The 15,148-nt window shown below is 33.4% G+C and overlaps 1 protein-coding gene across 2 annotated transcripts in view; it reads left to right on the top strand.

Moving 5' to 3' along the window:
* The first annotated feature begins 47 nt into the window (after positions 1 to 47).
* Positions 48 to 15,148, top strand: part of Xrcc4 (X-ray repair cross complementing 4) — a 193,868-nt gene continuing 178,767 nt past the window's right edge. The window contains exon 1 of one of the 2 annotated variants that reach the window (XM_070031146.1): positions 48 to 142. The gene's annotated coding sequence lies outside the window, so the exon portion shown is untranslated. The remainder of the gene's footprint in view (positions 143 to 15,148) is intronic. The other variant, XM_070031147.1, reaches the window with a different exon arrangement.

Raw genomic sequence — 15,148 nt, 5'->3', positions numbered from 1 at the left:
ATAGGCGCTTTCCTACCGGAAAAGGCGGGATTGAACGACGAAATACTGTCCTGCGGAAGTAGCTAACACTGTCATTGGCTCGCCACATTGATGTTCCCAGAGACAGCTTTTTCGAGGAGACCGGAAGTGGAGTCTTGGAGAGGTAGGGCCAGGAAGTGGAGGATGTCTCTTTAAATGATAGTCATTTGCTGCTTTATTTGTGGTTTTCTTTTACCGTTGTTATTATTATAGGTTATTATATTATATTGCATATTATTATCGTTACAGTTTCTTCACATTTACAGCTAAAGCTACGCAGCACTTTCACTTTTCCTGCCTGGGGTCTCCCTCTGGGTGAGGGCTCTCAGGGGTGCCAGGGTACCGAGCCTCCATCTGCGGGTGTGCACCTGTTGCATTTACTTTTTGGCTTCTTTTCTGTTTTATGCGGGAGAAACTTTTAGAAATGCCAAGCATTTTGAAGGTCTATGTTGTGATCCTATTGACATTTGAGTCCTGAGGGCTGGGTTGGTTCATTTTTTTTTTTTTTTTAATTTACTTCCCAGCCGTCCTTCTTCCCACTCCCCAGGCTTGTTGCAGAATGACTGTGGGTCCCAGGACTGCAACATTCTAGGCCCCGTGGAGAGAGGAAAGGACATTTTGTGGTAGCCAGTGGAAAGGATTTGCCCTTTCCTGAATGCAGTAATTGATTAATGGAATCCTAGTAGGGTAAGCCGTTATTCTAACCCTATTTTTCGTCACCCATTTCAGTAAGAAACAGACAATCTCATGCATCATGCATTGAACTTTATAGTTAATAAGATGACACAGTTTTTCACTCTAACCTCTAGCGCATAAAAGGTATGGCAAATTTTGTTTCCAAGTAGCTGACTTATTTTTTTCTCCATCAGTATATAGTTCTTTTAAGAATGTTATCAGTTAAATTTCATTGACTTAGGATAGATAAGGAGAGTGAGAGAAGAAAGCTCATGTGAGGTATTGATTTATGATCTGCATTCTATCCAAAGGATACTCCTTAATATTTAGAATACTACAATGATTAGGACATTTGGGTCTCTGCCATATGAGATTGTATTGTTAAATTGCACAGAATTATTTTAATCTTAATGTAATTAATTATTAATTAATTATTTATTTTAATATTAATGATATTTTTGAATATATTATACTTAATTTCCACGAATTCGTCAAATATACAACTCACTAAGTTTTTCATAAGCACCTGCTTATTCGCCATATCATGAGTCAGCAGCAGAGAAAGATAATCTGTTCTTTTGAGAAATTTATTGGGGATACAGAAGAGGATAATAACTAATTTCAAAAATAAATGTATATTCTACCTGCCAAAAAGGTCATTTAATGCTGTTGTAATTGCCATACTTTCTCTTACAAGTTAAACATTCTCGATGTCATAACTGACCTTTATTACATGTGAAGATTGATACCATATTATGCAGATGTACTTCAAAATGACTTAGAAGAGTACCAGTATGCAATTGTTGTTTGAAATTGCAAGTCTTTTGTTGTAAACAAAGGTTCTTAATGTTTCCCTATGTTTTAAAACAGTAGAGAACATTTGAAATTAACTTTTTGTCTGTAGAAAAGCAAAATTGCCAGTAGATGAAGCTGAATAATTGTGTATATATAATGTCTGTTATGTTCATATAAAATAGAAAACAAAATATCTGATGTGATGAGAATTTTAGGGACATTATAGTGAGGACACTGACCACCTGCCTTTGATTTTCACTTCTAGTAAACTAGTTTAAGTAGTATTTTACATCATCAGCTACTTCAAGAATCTTTTATTGGCAACTCCTCTGTGAATTCTCATTTCAAATTATCCTGAATCATTTTCTTTTTAACAATAAAACCTAAAAATAAAACCTATGTAGTTTCTTTATTCAATGATTCTCTCTCCACAATCTAGATTATTTTCAGCATTGACTTTATTATTTTCCCAAAATAGCATATTAAAATAGACACACTGACCTTTTTCTGTGGGGAGAGTACACAGGTTACCTTATAATATGAGACTTAAAAATTAATGTAAATGTTCTAAATGATTTTCATGCAGTTTAGCACTCAGTGACTGTTGGCTGGTCAGTAGTTGGCTTTCTCCTTATCCTGCTTGTTTAATGATAGAAGAACAATTCATTTGAAAATATTAAGTATACAATAAGATGTTTTTATACTATCAGACCACTTTCTTTGCATTTTAATTTTGATTTTGGTTACTAATAGTGTTTATGGCTAATTTATATTAGTTACCTTTTACTTTCACTGATATTCACGTAGACATAGCTTAAGGTAGAGCTTATTTGTGTTTCAATATTTGCTCTAACTGCCCTACTTTCATTATACTCCATGACTCTTGGATTATGACCTATAAACTTTTTATTTGATGTGCATATTATTTCTTTCACCTTAGACGCTTCTTTTAACCTTTTCCCACTTGCACCCTTATTAATTTGCTCTTTTCTGAAATAAAAAAATGTAGTTCTCTACTCTCTAGTTCTCTCTTTTGATTCTTTCATAAACTATCGGTAAGTCTTGTCTCTTTCTATTTCATATATTTTGAGTGTTTTGTATTAGTACAATGATCTACCACTTGAATTTCTGTTATTTATCACCCATTTCTTGTTTGGATTATAGTCATAGTTCTTTTGAGAACCTTTATTTCTTAATTAGTATTCTCACTATTCTTTCTGCTTTATTCAATCCTTGCCTTTTTGCAGTTTATTTTCTAGTACTAGCCAGTAAAGTGATTAAAATATAAGTAAAAATTGTATTAAGATAGATATAGGGTTGTAAGTGTAACTAGTCATCCTAGATTGACCCAGGAACAGAATAGGAAAATTAGTGGAAAAATTGGTAAAATCTGGAAGTTTGGAGTTTGATAGTAATGTGACAGTGTTGGTGTCTTAGTTTTAGTTAATGCATCATGCTAATATAAAAATGGTAATATTAGAAAAGAGTAGATGAGTCACTTAAGAGAACTTTATGTCATCTTTATAACTTTGCTGTAACTCAAGAATAATTCCAAGATAAAAAATGTATTAATGAATGTTACTTTCTTTGCTTAAAAATCTTATTACTAATTAGAGGCAAGGTATAGGTAGTGTTCAATTAACTTACACGACTACATGAACTGGTCTTATCTTTGCACCCCTACATCTGTGCATTCACTTTCTCCCTTAATTTTTTTCCAGCTAATGTGGCCACCTTTTTACTTATAACACAGGGCCTAGGATCAACTTCTGGCTTTGCATAGGCTCTTTGTTTACTTGGAATGCTTTCTATTAACCATCAAACTAGTTATTTTTTCATCTGTTTTATGTACTTGCCGAAATATAATCTTTTCAGGTAATCATCACTATTTAAAATTGCACTTTTTCAACAATGCGTATTTTGTGTTCTGCATTTCAGTCTCCTCTGCGTCTCTTTACTGAGCCCGGGCACAGTCCCTCAGCAGTTCAGGTCAAGACTAGCACTCTACCACTTGAGCCACAGTGTCACTTTTCTGGCATTTTATTGGAAATAAGAGTCTCATGGACTTTCCTGCCTGGACTGGCTTTGAACCAGTAATCCTCAGATCTCAGCCTCTTGAGTAGCGAGGTGTGAGCCATCAGTGCCTGGCTCTGCCACAAGTATTTTTAAGTGTTTATTTTCCTTTATTAAAATGTAAAATTCTAACAGGCATCAGTGGCTCACACCTGTAATTCTAGACACTCAGGAGGCTGAGATCTGAGAATTGAAGTTCAAAGCTCAGGCCCTGGGTTCAAGCCACAGGAATAGCATGTGTGTGCACACACACATGCACACACACACACACACACACACACACACACACACACACACACCACACACACACACACACACACACAGAGTAAAATCCTAAGGCCAAGAATGAGGCCAAATTTCTTTTTTTTTTTTTAAACTGTATTTTTTTTTTCTTTTTTGGAACTGGGGATTGAACCCAAGACATTGCATTGCTAAACAAGCTCTTTACCACTGAGCTACATCCCAGCCCAAAGCCAAGTTTAAAGTAGTCACCTGAAGTATAGCCTTAGGGAATTAATTTTGGTTTAATAAATGAATTTAATTATGTATCTGAATTTGTCATTTCTGATAGATTATATGAAACAATTATTATTTTAATGTATCATTCTATTTCTTGCCACCATGCCTTTGCTCATGAATACTCTGCCTAGCTTGGTATGTCCTTCTTTATCTTTCTTCTACTCCTAAATCTTTTCCATTTTCCTTTATGAATAATATGAGAAGTAACTAAAGTATGGTCATCCAAAATAATACCACTTTTCATAGGTACTTTCTCGCCTTGCTTTTGCACTTTCCAATATCATAATTTTATGTGATGTTTGTCCTATTAGAGAGTTGAAAGTCTCTTATGTTTGGAATATCAAAGTTTGAAAACACAATGAGTATTCAATGAAAGTTTTGATGTATGACCAACCTTCAGTTATGAAGTAGTAGTTACTCATTTTTAAGCTGGGTCTTCTGAGTGCAGCTTTATTTTCTGTATCTTGTCCTTTATGGAAAAGGTAGTCAGGTAGTCATCTTTAAAATCATAAAAAGGTAAACTATTTAAATGAGAATGAGGTAGTTAATGCATTTTATAGCTCTGGAGAATGTTTTTCCTTTGTCTTTACAATGACCCAATCATCCAACAGATTATCTAGAGAACCAGCCCTAAATCACCTCTATAATCTGTAGTAGAAAGGAGATCAGTAAGGATAACAAAAGTAATTGTTATTTCTCAGGAGTTTCCATGGGTTTTTAACTTTGTGTCAGAAACTGAGGAATACAGATCAATTAAAAAAAATTAAAACAGCCTGCCCAATGTTTTCCAAAAAGGGTCTGCCAACATTTAAGTCAAGTGACTTCTTTGTAAAAATAAAGATTTGCCAGTTTTCTGAATAATCACAATGTCAGAGCAACAAGGGCTAATACCCATACTAATCAGTTTTGCACTCATAATAATGACTGATGTTATTTGCTATCATCTTTATATGATCACCTTATATTTTCCATTTTACCACAATTTCCACCCCTCAGAAAAGAACGGATAAAATTGAGCTGCTACCTCACTAGCTTGGCTCATGTGGTATTAGAACCTCTACCTTTGCTAAAGACAACTGCTTGATTTAAATTTTCAGTATGAAGTTTCATACCTATGTCCCCCGAAAGATCTCAAAATATAAACTTTTGCTTGTATCTTAGAGCTTAGAACTTAGAGTTGCCCAAAGTAAATTCAGGAATGTTGTTGAAAATAGCTTAGAGTTAGAAATTGCTGCATGGGAAATAAGTATGTAATTAAATCATCCAAATAGGAATGTAAGTACACATATGCCATTTATAACTCTTACTATTATTCAAACCGTATGAACTTGCCATTTTATAGCTTAAAATATTAAATATGGGCAATTTCCTATGATTCTTAAGTATTTTCATATGGTTAAATTACATAGTATCACAATTTATACTTGATTGTTTCTTTCCCCAGCATTAATTCCCATTATTGTCCTCTGATTTTGTATCTGATATTTTTCTTTTTTTTTTTTTTTTTGGCTTTTTTTTAAAATTTTATTTTATTTTATTTGAGAACATACTGTACAGAGGGGTTACAATTACATTGGCAGGATAATGCATACATTTCTTACCAAGCATTGCAGCCTCCTCCTTTGTTTACCCTTCACCTCCCTTCCCAGCCTCCCCCCTCCCCCCCACCCAATCATACCCCCCTCCCCCCCCATGATATTTTTCTTAAAGGTAAAGAGTACAATGGTTATTGCACATATCTTACCATTGAATTTATCGAATATCTAGGTTCCTGTCTTTGAACTTCTTTTTCATAACACTTAAAAAATATCTGTCACCAGCCAGGCACTGGTGGCTCACACCTGTAATCCTAGCTACTCTGGAGGTTGAGATCTGAGGATCACCATTCATAGCCAGCCCTGGCAGGAAACTCTGTAAGACACTTATCTCAAATTAACCACCAGAAAACTGGAAGTGGCGCTGTGGCTCAAGTGGTAGAGTGTTAGCCTTGACTGAAGAGCTCAGGGACAGCGTTCAGGCCCAGAGTTCAAGCCCCATGACCCACTGAAAAAAAAAAATCTGTCACCATACTTATAGTTTGCAAATACATTTATTCTCTCGCCCTCTCCTTTTCTGTCTCCCTCTTTCTCCCTTGGTTCATACTCCTCTCCTCCCCCTTCCTCTTCCTCTCTGTTTTTGTTTGCTTAAAAAACAATCTTGTCAAAAAATAATGTGACCAGGAATCTAATTACGACTATTAACAGCTTGTACTATGTGCAAATCTTTATTCTGAACTCACTTTAGATATCAACCTCCTTTTTTCAAGGGGATACATAATTGGTACATTAGAAATGTGCTATTAGTCATTTCTGATCTGTAAGTACAACTCCTTGGCAGAGCTGACAAAGTTTGAACACCTGCAGTCCAAGTAGCTTGAAAAGAAGCCATAACTGACTTATAAGGGAAAATGAAAGAAACCCAAGTTCAAAATAGTGTTATCAATGATATAGTGTTGTGACCAACTTAGACTGACCTAAGAGTTGGCTTCTGCACTGCTCCTTATCAGCATCTAAAAGGGCATACAAAATTCTTTGTAAACTAATTTAAAAAGTGTCTTGTTTATTCAGAAGCAACTGTGAATGGCATTTGTTCAGTCTAAGATCACATCAACTGCATACCAGCCAACAACTTATTTCTCTTCTAAGAGAGAGGCCATGCATCAAAGATACAAAGTACTAAAGATAAGCTTCTGAATTCTCAACTGTTCTGAGTTCTCAATAAAGCTACTGATGTACAAATTGGGGCGGGACCCAACTGTTTCCACCTGCAGGTTTATTTTAGCTCCTTGGCTCTTGACTGGGAGAGCTACCAATACTAGTGTGACCTTTAGTGCCCTTGGAAAACAAAACACAGGCTTTCTTATTGCCCTAATCTGTCCCACTGAAGGGAATTCTCCCTCTTCAAGTTGTTTTGGGGCCAAAAAAAACCCCAAAACTATGGCTGTTTCCCTTTTACAGGTATAGCCAGAGGAGAGATAGTTGATATGCTCTTTTTGAATTATAAAAGATGTTATAAACCTTCTTTCTGTTTCAGTCAGTGGTTTCTAAGGCATTTTGTATTTGATATTTTATGAGAGGGTACCCTCAGTACGTAAAAGAATGAAGCACTTTATAAACATTTTAATAAAAACATTCCTAAAGCAACTGAAGCACAAGATATAGGCTACTGAGTTATCTCATGTACGCTCACTAATATTTTATATGCGTGAATGTGGTTCATAGGTATCATTCAAAATTTTAAATCCTAGTGTACTAAAGTAATAGTCTTTAAAAATAAAAATCACTTAATTTCGTGATCATGTGTTAACTTAAACAGAAAATTAGAAACTATTTGAAACAGTAATTCAAGGGTATTTAAAAATTAATCTTTTTTAACATTATTGAACTTAAAACTCTTTATATTAATGCAATAGTAGAATGAGTGACTGAAAGGCATGTGTATTACTGAATTTTAAATGAATTAGTCTTTAAAATTAGAAATTTGTAACTAATTTAAAATATGATGGTGAAAAAATTGCAATGAAATCAGTTGCAGTTTTGGAATAACTAAAAGTTCTGTGTTTTGTTTTCACAAAGTTGAAACCATGTCAATTTAAAAACAAAATCAGATTGAACTGGGTGTCAATGGCTCACACTTATGAGGCTGAATTTGAGGATCACTGTTCAAAGCCTGCCTGTACAGGAAAGTTCATGAGACTCTTATCTCCAATTAACTACCAAAAAGCCAGAGGTAGAGCTGTGGTTCAGGTGGGAGAGCACTTGCCTTGAGCAAAGAGACCTCAGAGACAGTGCCTAGGCCTTGAGCCCAGGCCTTATCACTGGCATAAACAAAAAGAAAAGTAATAATCTGAGTGAGTGCCTACCTCTGCATTTGTGTCCATATGCGTGTGTTTGTATATGAGGATTAAAGAGCCGACAAATGACATTCCTTGGGTAGATTATTATTTTTTGAAATAAGTTTTTTATTATGAAAATACTCTACAGAGGGGGTACAGTTACATGAGCAAGGTAATGAGTACATTTTTTATCAAGTATTGTTGCCTCCTTTGTTTTTCCCCAGATTTTTTAACTTAAATTCCTACTCCAAGTTATGGGGTTTGAGACCATTAGAATTATATTAGCCTCTAACTGTGACATTCAATGATTGGCATAAAAAACCCCAGCAACACACAGGCTTTTTTTTTTTTTTGGTTTTGTTTTGTTTTGTAGCAGTTTTTAAGTTTATGGATTATAGAATGAGTAATTTCTGCATGTTAAACATATTGACTAATTGGTCTAAAAGTAAATTCACAAATGATTATAGCATTTCAGTTGTGATGACATTTAGGCATAAAGGATCTCATTGTATGAAAAACTTACTAAGAAGTATTTAGAGATATATTTTATATACAGTGCTTATAATACAAATATACAGATGTATGTTTACTTGAAATGTATCTATACTTGAAAAATTTACATGTTTACTTGAAGTATTTATCAAGTATTATTTTATAAAGTTATCTTTTTTGGTAAGAAGAGTTTTTCAGGAAATAATAAATTACTATTATTGCCAGTTTATAAATTTGGAAGCATCTTACTCTCCTCATTTTAACTTATTTTACTTTTACCTTGAGATTCTTTTTGGACTTCTTGTGACCTTTAATGAAATAGCATGTAGTACTGTATAATCAAGAATTCTTTCCTGTGGTTTTACGTAGTTAAAGATGTATAGTACTTTAGTTTTGCTTTGTGATATTCTAGCAAACTCCTGATTTTCATTTTCTTTTTGCGAAAAGAATGGCTTCAATTGAATAGACAAATTAAAATAGATAATTTTAGATTTGCAGTTAATTTTTTAGTCAGTTATCAATGAAATGCAAATTTACTTTGACTTTTAGTAGCTGTATTATATTTGATACAACAATTTGAACTAATTTTATACTGTCTTCCACAATCAACAGCGTCAAGATTATTATTTTCCATTTTCATCATTCTCAAAAAGAGATTGATGTCATGTGATTAAAGGATAGTTAAGTAGTTTTTTTTATCATTGAAGTTGTGTTTTTTATTGGAGTATTGTAGTAATTTTTATGTTTTCTCTGCTTCATTTAATGATAAATATATTTTAATGAAGTACACATGATTGAAGGATATTCTGGAATTAGAAAATATAGTTACTTGCTATGAACTAAAGAATATGCATCATACCAATCTGGAAAGGATTCTGGGATGATTTATCAGAAGAATCATATTGAATTCATAATGAAACAACTTCTAATCTTGAGAAGTGAGAATATGATCATGAAGTCAGGGCAGTAATTTATTTCCCCTTTAAAAATAGTATTGCTAATTTGCTAGATGAGATAGTTATGCCATGAATTCATTTTATAAACTTATGATTGTCAGAAGGAGATAGGAGTACTCAAGGCAAATAGTACAAATGATTGATCTTTATTGGAAGCTTGTTTCATTGGCAGGACTCAAAGGTCCATGCTTGTGCTCTTTCGGTTCAACATTTTGCTTAAAGGATTTGAATCACTGTGGGGAGTTTTATCAAAATTGTCAGTGACAGAGTCAGGGAGAGATTGCAAATGTATTGGATCAAGAGAATAGAATCACTCAATGTAAATTTGATAAGCAACTATCGAATATGAAATTATAGCTCTGAAAAACAATCAAGAAACAATAACAAGTTCCAAAGAGTTATTTAACAATGAAATATGTGAAAAACTTAGTTCACTTGATATTAATGTCAATTAAGGGTCTACAGAATTAAAATATTGGCCCCAAACAAAATACTGTTTACCTTTACTACTCTCCTGACCATTGGAAATAGTAATTGGAATTAAGAAAGTATACTATGTATATGACAAGTCTTTATCTTTTTTGTGATTTATAGGATGAGTAGAGTATGATTTTGGCCTTTGTGGACTATGTTTTCAGTGTACAGATTAACTGGAATAAATTCTGCAAAACATTATTTCTGTAGTGATAACATTATAAATTGTTTTTATAAGAAAGGCTATATGTTGATACACTTGGGTTTGATTTTCATGCTCCAATACTTTTTTGTTTACAGAAAGTCTTCATTGTGGTGTCTTTTGGAATTCATGATAGATATATTTAGCAGTCACTTTTCAATGAGACATAGACATCAGAATTGGAAATTTCTTGTCACTTGATCCAGACTGAGAACAGGCTTATTACTTGCAACTCATAATTGCATAATATAAGACTAGATATTACTTGGTGGAGAGCTGAAAATAAAAGTCTTGATTTTGTTTTAGTGTAGTATTGAATATTCATTTGTAGTGGTCTCATTGGGCAGTACTTATTATAGTCAGAAAGTCCTATTCACTTTTTTTTTTTTTTAATCTGGGTTTTGGTATCCTGGTTTTTCTTAACTTAAGTAGATTTCATTATTAGTGATAAACTTAAGTGCTGTAGGTTTCAGTCATTAGATCTCATTTTACCTACCTTTTTTAAAGACAATCAGTTCAAAGCCAAGTATTGTAAAAAATGGTTTTCTATCAAACCACAGTAATTATGATGAGAGATTATTATTATTAACAAGCTGACTAATAAAACTGACTAAAGATTGTAGACTCTGTGTCATATATACATTATGTTAATGGTGTAGTGTAATTGGGAAAGGTTGTTATTTAATAAATATTACTGGGTAAATGAGATATGTAGACAAAATATATTATGAGCCCTACCTAACTCTATACATAAGCCAATTCCAGATGGATTGGATATCTGAATGTAAGTGCATAATGAAGTTTTATGGTTAAAATTTAGTTCACTGGTAGTGCAGTTGCATAGATGGTTAAGACCCTGGATTTGATCTCGAACCACATAAAATACGAAGAAAAGAAAATAAGGGCTATAAAAATAATAAAAAGAACAGAGTATCTTTTAAAAATTCAAGTATATTAGTTATGACACAAGAGAACATCTTAATTGTTCATGATTTCTTAGTGTTGGCAATATTATTAAAATTTTGATGAATTGTATTTCTTTAAAATGAAGATCAACTTGTTATCTACAGTTACCACTTATGGGAGAGAGGAGATAAAAACATAGGTATAAAAGGATCAATATCCAAAATAGATGAAGAGAATATTTAAAAAGGCAGTATAACAACAATAAAAAATGACTAAATAAAACCTTTGGCATTTTTGAACAGAATAGGAAGTCAGAAAATGAATACTTGGTTATATTGCAGTCTGATCCTTTATAGTAGAGTAAGGGAATACAACTTAAGAAACTCCCTGAAAGTGACTCAGAGCAGTGGTACATTAAACGAGTTTATTAACTAGTAATTTCCTTCTGGAGTGGAGAAGAGAATTAGAATCAATATCTCGAGTACAGTGAAGAAAAGTTTGACTCTTGAGTCATAGCTCTAGTTCAGTGGTCAGTAACTACATCAAAAACAGGATTCAACCCAGTCGTGTCTAAACATGTGACTATCTTAACTAAAAGGAAAAGTAAACTAAAGCCTATAATAAAAAACTTGGCCTCAGATGAGTAAATTCCAGTACAGAAATACAAGTAATATGAGGAAACGAAATAGATAAGGCAATATGATGCTTACAAAAGTCAACAATTCCATAACCATGGGATCCAAGGTTAGTGAAAAAATTAAAAAATGATGGTTAGGGTGATAAAAATACGTTATTCTGCTTAGAAGAATTTCAAGAGAAAACAAATAAAAGGCTGAATGAACTAAGAAAGAATTCATTGAGTATTTCAAAATACATGAAGAAATGTTCAACATCCTTCACCGTAATATAAAATACAAATTAAAAAATGACTGAAATGTCACCTCTTGGTCAGAGTAACTTCTCAATAAAACAACAACAAATACTGGTGGGGATGTGATAGGTAAAACTAACCTTGGAACAGTGTTGATAGTAATTTAAATTTGTACAGCCATCCTTAAAATCAATATGGAAGTATGTCAAAAAAGAACTACTGTATGATCCTGCTATGCCATTTTTGCATATGTATCTGAAGAAATATAAATCAATATGCAATTCAGATGTCTTCAATGCCTTTTTTTTAATATAGTTCATGATAGCCAAGCCATGGAATTAGCCTTAGTGTCAGCTGATGGATGAATGAATGAATGAAGAAAATATGGTACATATACATAGTATTAGTCAGCTATAAAAAAGAATGAAATTACATCATTTGCAGAACAGATGAAAATGAAGATCATCATGTTGAGTGAGATATAAGTGAAGCTTAAAAAACTAGTTAGCTTGTATTGGTGCTCATATGCAGTATGAAATTAAAATAAGAACTGATATTTAAAGGGAGTGTTTTATGGGGAGAACCAGTGGTTGCGGGAAAGGTAAAGTAAAAGGATAATAGAGGGCAAATATACATTGAAATGCATTATGTACGTGTGTGTGTGTGTGTGTGTGTGTGTGTGTGTGTGTGTGTGTGTGTGTGTGTGTGTGTGTGTAAACAGCACAATGAAACCTACTAAACACTGGTAGAAGAACTAATACAGGGAGAGTAAAAAGAGATAAACAAAGGATCCAAGTAGTCATATATCAAGTATCACAGTGAAACTTTCTTTTAGAATTAATTTGCACTAACCAAAATAAGATGATCTGTAACCAGCAAAATACTTGTTCATCTATGGGTATGCTAGCTCCTAATGTATTTTAAGAGGTATTGTTTGACACCACGTTCTTTTTTTTTTTTTTTTTTTGGTACTCCTAGGTAAAAAAAGATTGAAAATATCTGCTAACTTCCCCTCATCCCTTTCCAAATGATACAATCCTCAGGTGATTACTTCCCTATCATCATGTATGCTTTCCAGAGTTGGCAGCTCAGCTAGAAACTTGCATTTTATAGCAAGGAAAGGAATTTAGCCAAGATGTTTTAGATGGTGAGATGATCTTGATCTCAGCCCTAACTTATGACAAAGAACTGTCTCAAGACTCAGATGTTCAAAACTACTCTATAAACTGGTTGATTGAAATATGCTAAGTGGAAGGAGGAATGCTGAAGGTTCCCAGTGAGGCTGGACGTGCTGTAGATACTATGAGTGACTAATCAATTCATTTTATGCAGAGTAGTAATCGCATGAGGCAACATGAAGTTTATGTAACAGGATAGACATTGGCACCATTCCACAGAGATGCAAGAGAATGGTATTACTTCTAACTAAAGAACTACAAGAATCCTATGAAGGAAATCTCTGTGTATAATTAATTAATGTGTTCCATGTCCCAGAATTTAGACACATCTGATAGAGAACTCTTACATGTAAGCTCAGGGATATGCATAAAGGGAGTCAGTGCAGCTTTCTCTGTAATGTCTAGCATTAGAAATTATCTAATTGTCTATGAATGTATGAAAATATGAGATATATATCTAAAATTAAATAAAAGATTCAATAGGCTAGGTTGTTTAAATACAATATATTGAAAGAGCTCAGCCTCTATTATTTATCAGGAAATGTGTATTAACTCATAATGTAATACTACTAGGTATATATACATCAAAATTATGAAATGAAAATGATAGGAAATATTTGCAGGGATGTGGATTGATCAGAATTTATTATCACTTGTGAATTTGCAGAACTCTTAAAGCAAATGATCGGCTATATAGTATACAGAAATATGTTTTCTGATCTAGTATTTAAATTTTAGGTATATATTCCACAGAGATAATACATATTGCTGCTAAAAGTTAATGGAAGTAGTTTTTGTAATACCCAAAACCCTGAAAGTATTAAATGCTGATCTCTAGACAAATACATAGATATATTTTATCTATATAATGGAATACAACATGCAGGCCCTAGAAAGATGTACAAATGTAAGACACAATCTGAATTAAATTCTCATACATATGTTGAGCAAAAGCAGCTAGGTACAATATAGAACATAATGTCATTACAGTTATGTAAAACACAAGAACACCTTGTAACAAAACAGACAGGATAGTGGTTAATTGAGGAGGTTTGTTATAGGAAAGGAGCAAGTACAAGAACAAGTGTTGGCGTATATGTTTTGTTTTTATTTATTTTTTATTTTGTTGGTGGCATTGGCATTTGAACTCAGGACATTGTGCTTACATTTCTAAGACAGCATTGTACCACTTGAGTCACTCCCCAGCCTATTTTCTTTATCTTTTGAACAGAATCTAATGTTTATGCCTAGGCTGGCCTGTACTGCAGTCCTCCTATTTATGCTTTCTTCATGATTATTATGATACACATACACATGTACTAGCTTTTGTTTTCTTTAGGTGCAATGGGATCTCACAAACTTATCTGGACTGGCACCTTGAATTACAATCATCTTGTGCTCTATTTCCTTAATAGTTGGGATCACAGGGTTGACCCACCATGTTCTGTTTTGAATCTCACTATTATATACACGGATTTGTTGAGTTGTCAAATTTGTTTGGTTATATTGTTCATTTAACTCCATATTATATAACTGACTTCTGTCTATATCTTCATTAGCCTCAGGCTATGGTAATTTGATACAACCTATCTCTATTATAGATGCTTTTGTATAAGTAGTGTTTAAGCTATTTTGGGGGCTGGAAGTGGCTCAGTGGTAGAGCACTTGCCTTGCATGCCTGAGGCCCTGGGTTCGATTCCTCAGCACCACATAAAGAAAAAAGCCAGAAGTGGCACTGTGGCTCAAATGGTAGAGTGCTAGCCTTGAGCTGAAGAGCTGAGGGACAGCGCCCAGGCCCAGAGTTCAGGCCCCACAACCAGACTCCCCACCCAAAAAAAAAGTAGTGTTTAAGCTATTTTTTAAAAAATATAGTTATTAGCATACAGTAATAATACAAAAAGGTTTTATTACAAGAATTCCACAGATACATAGTATACTTTGTACCAGTTCATCTCGTCTGTTACATCATTAAACCCCCTTCTCTCCTTACCCCCTTCATATATATATATATATATATATATATATATATATATATATATATAATCATATATGTATATATGGAGATACACAATGAAAATGACTAAATATTGTATATGTATATAAATAAATATGTAT

This window comes from Dipodomys merriami, unplaced genomic scaffold (genome assembly GCF_024711535.1).
Source record: "Dipodomys merriami isolate MVZ:Mamm:240054 unplaced genomic scaffold, mDipMer1.0.p SCAF_20, whole genome shotgun sequence".
Classification (NCBI taxonomy): domain Eukaryota; kingdom Metazoa; phylum Chordata; class Mammalia; order Rodentia; family Heteromyidae; genus Dipodomys; species Dipodomys merriami.
Note: the sequence above shows the minus strand (reverse complement) of the source record. Positions and strands in the feature narration are given on the sequence as shown.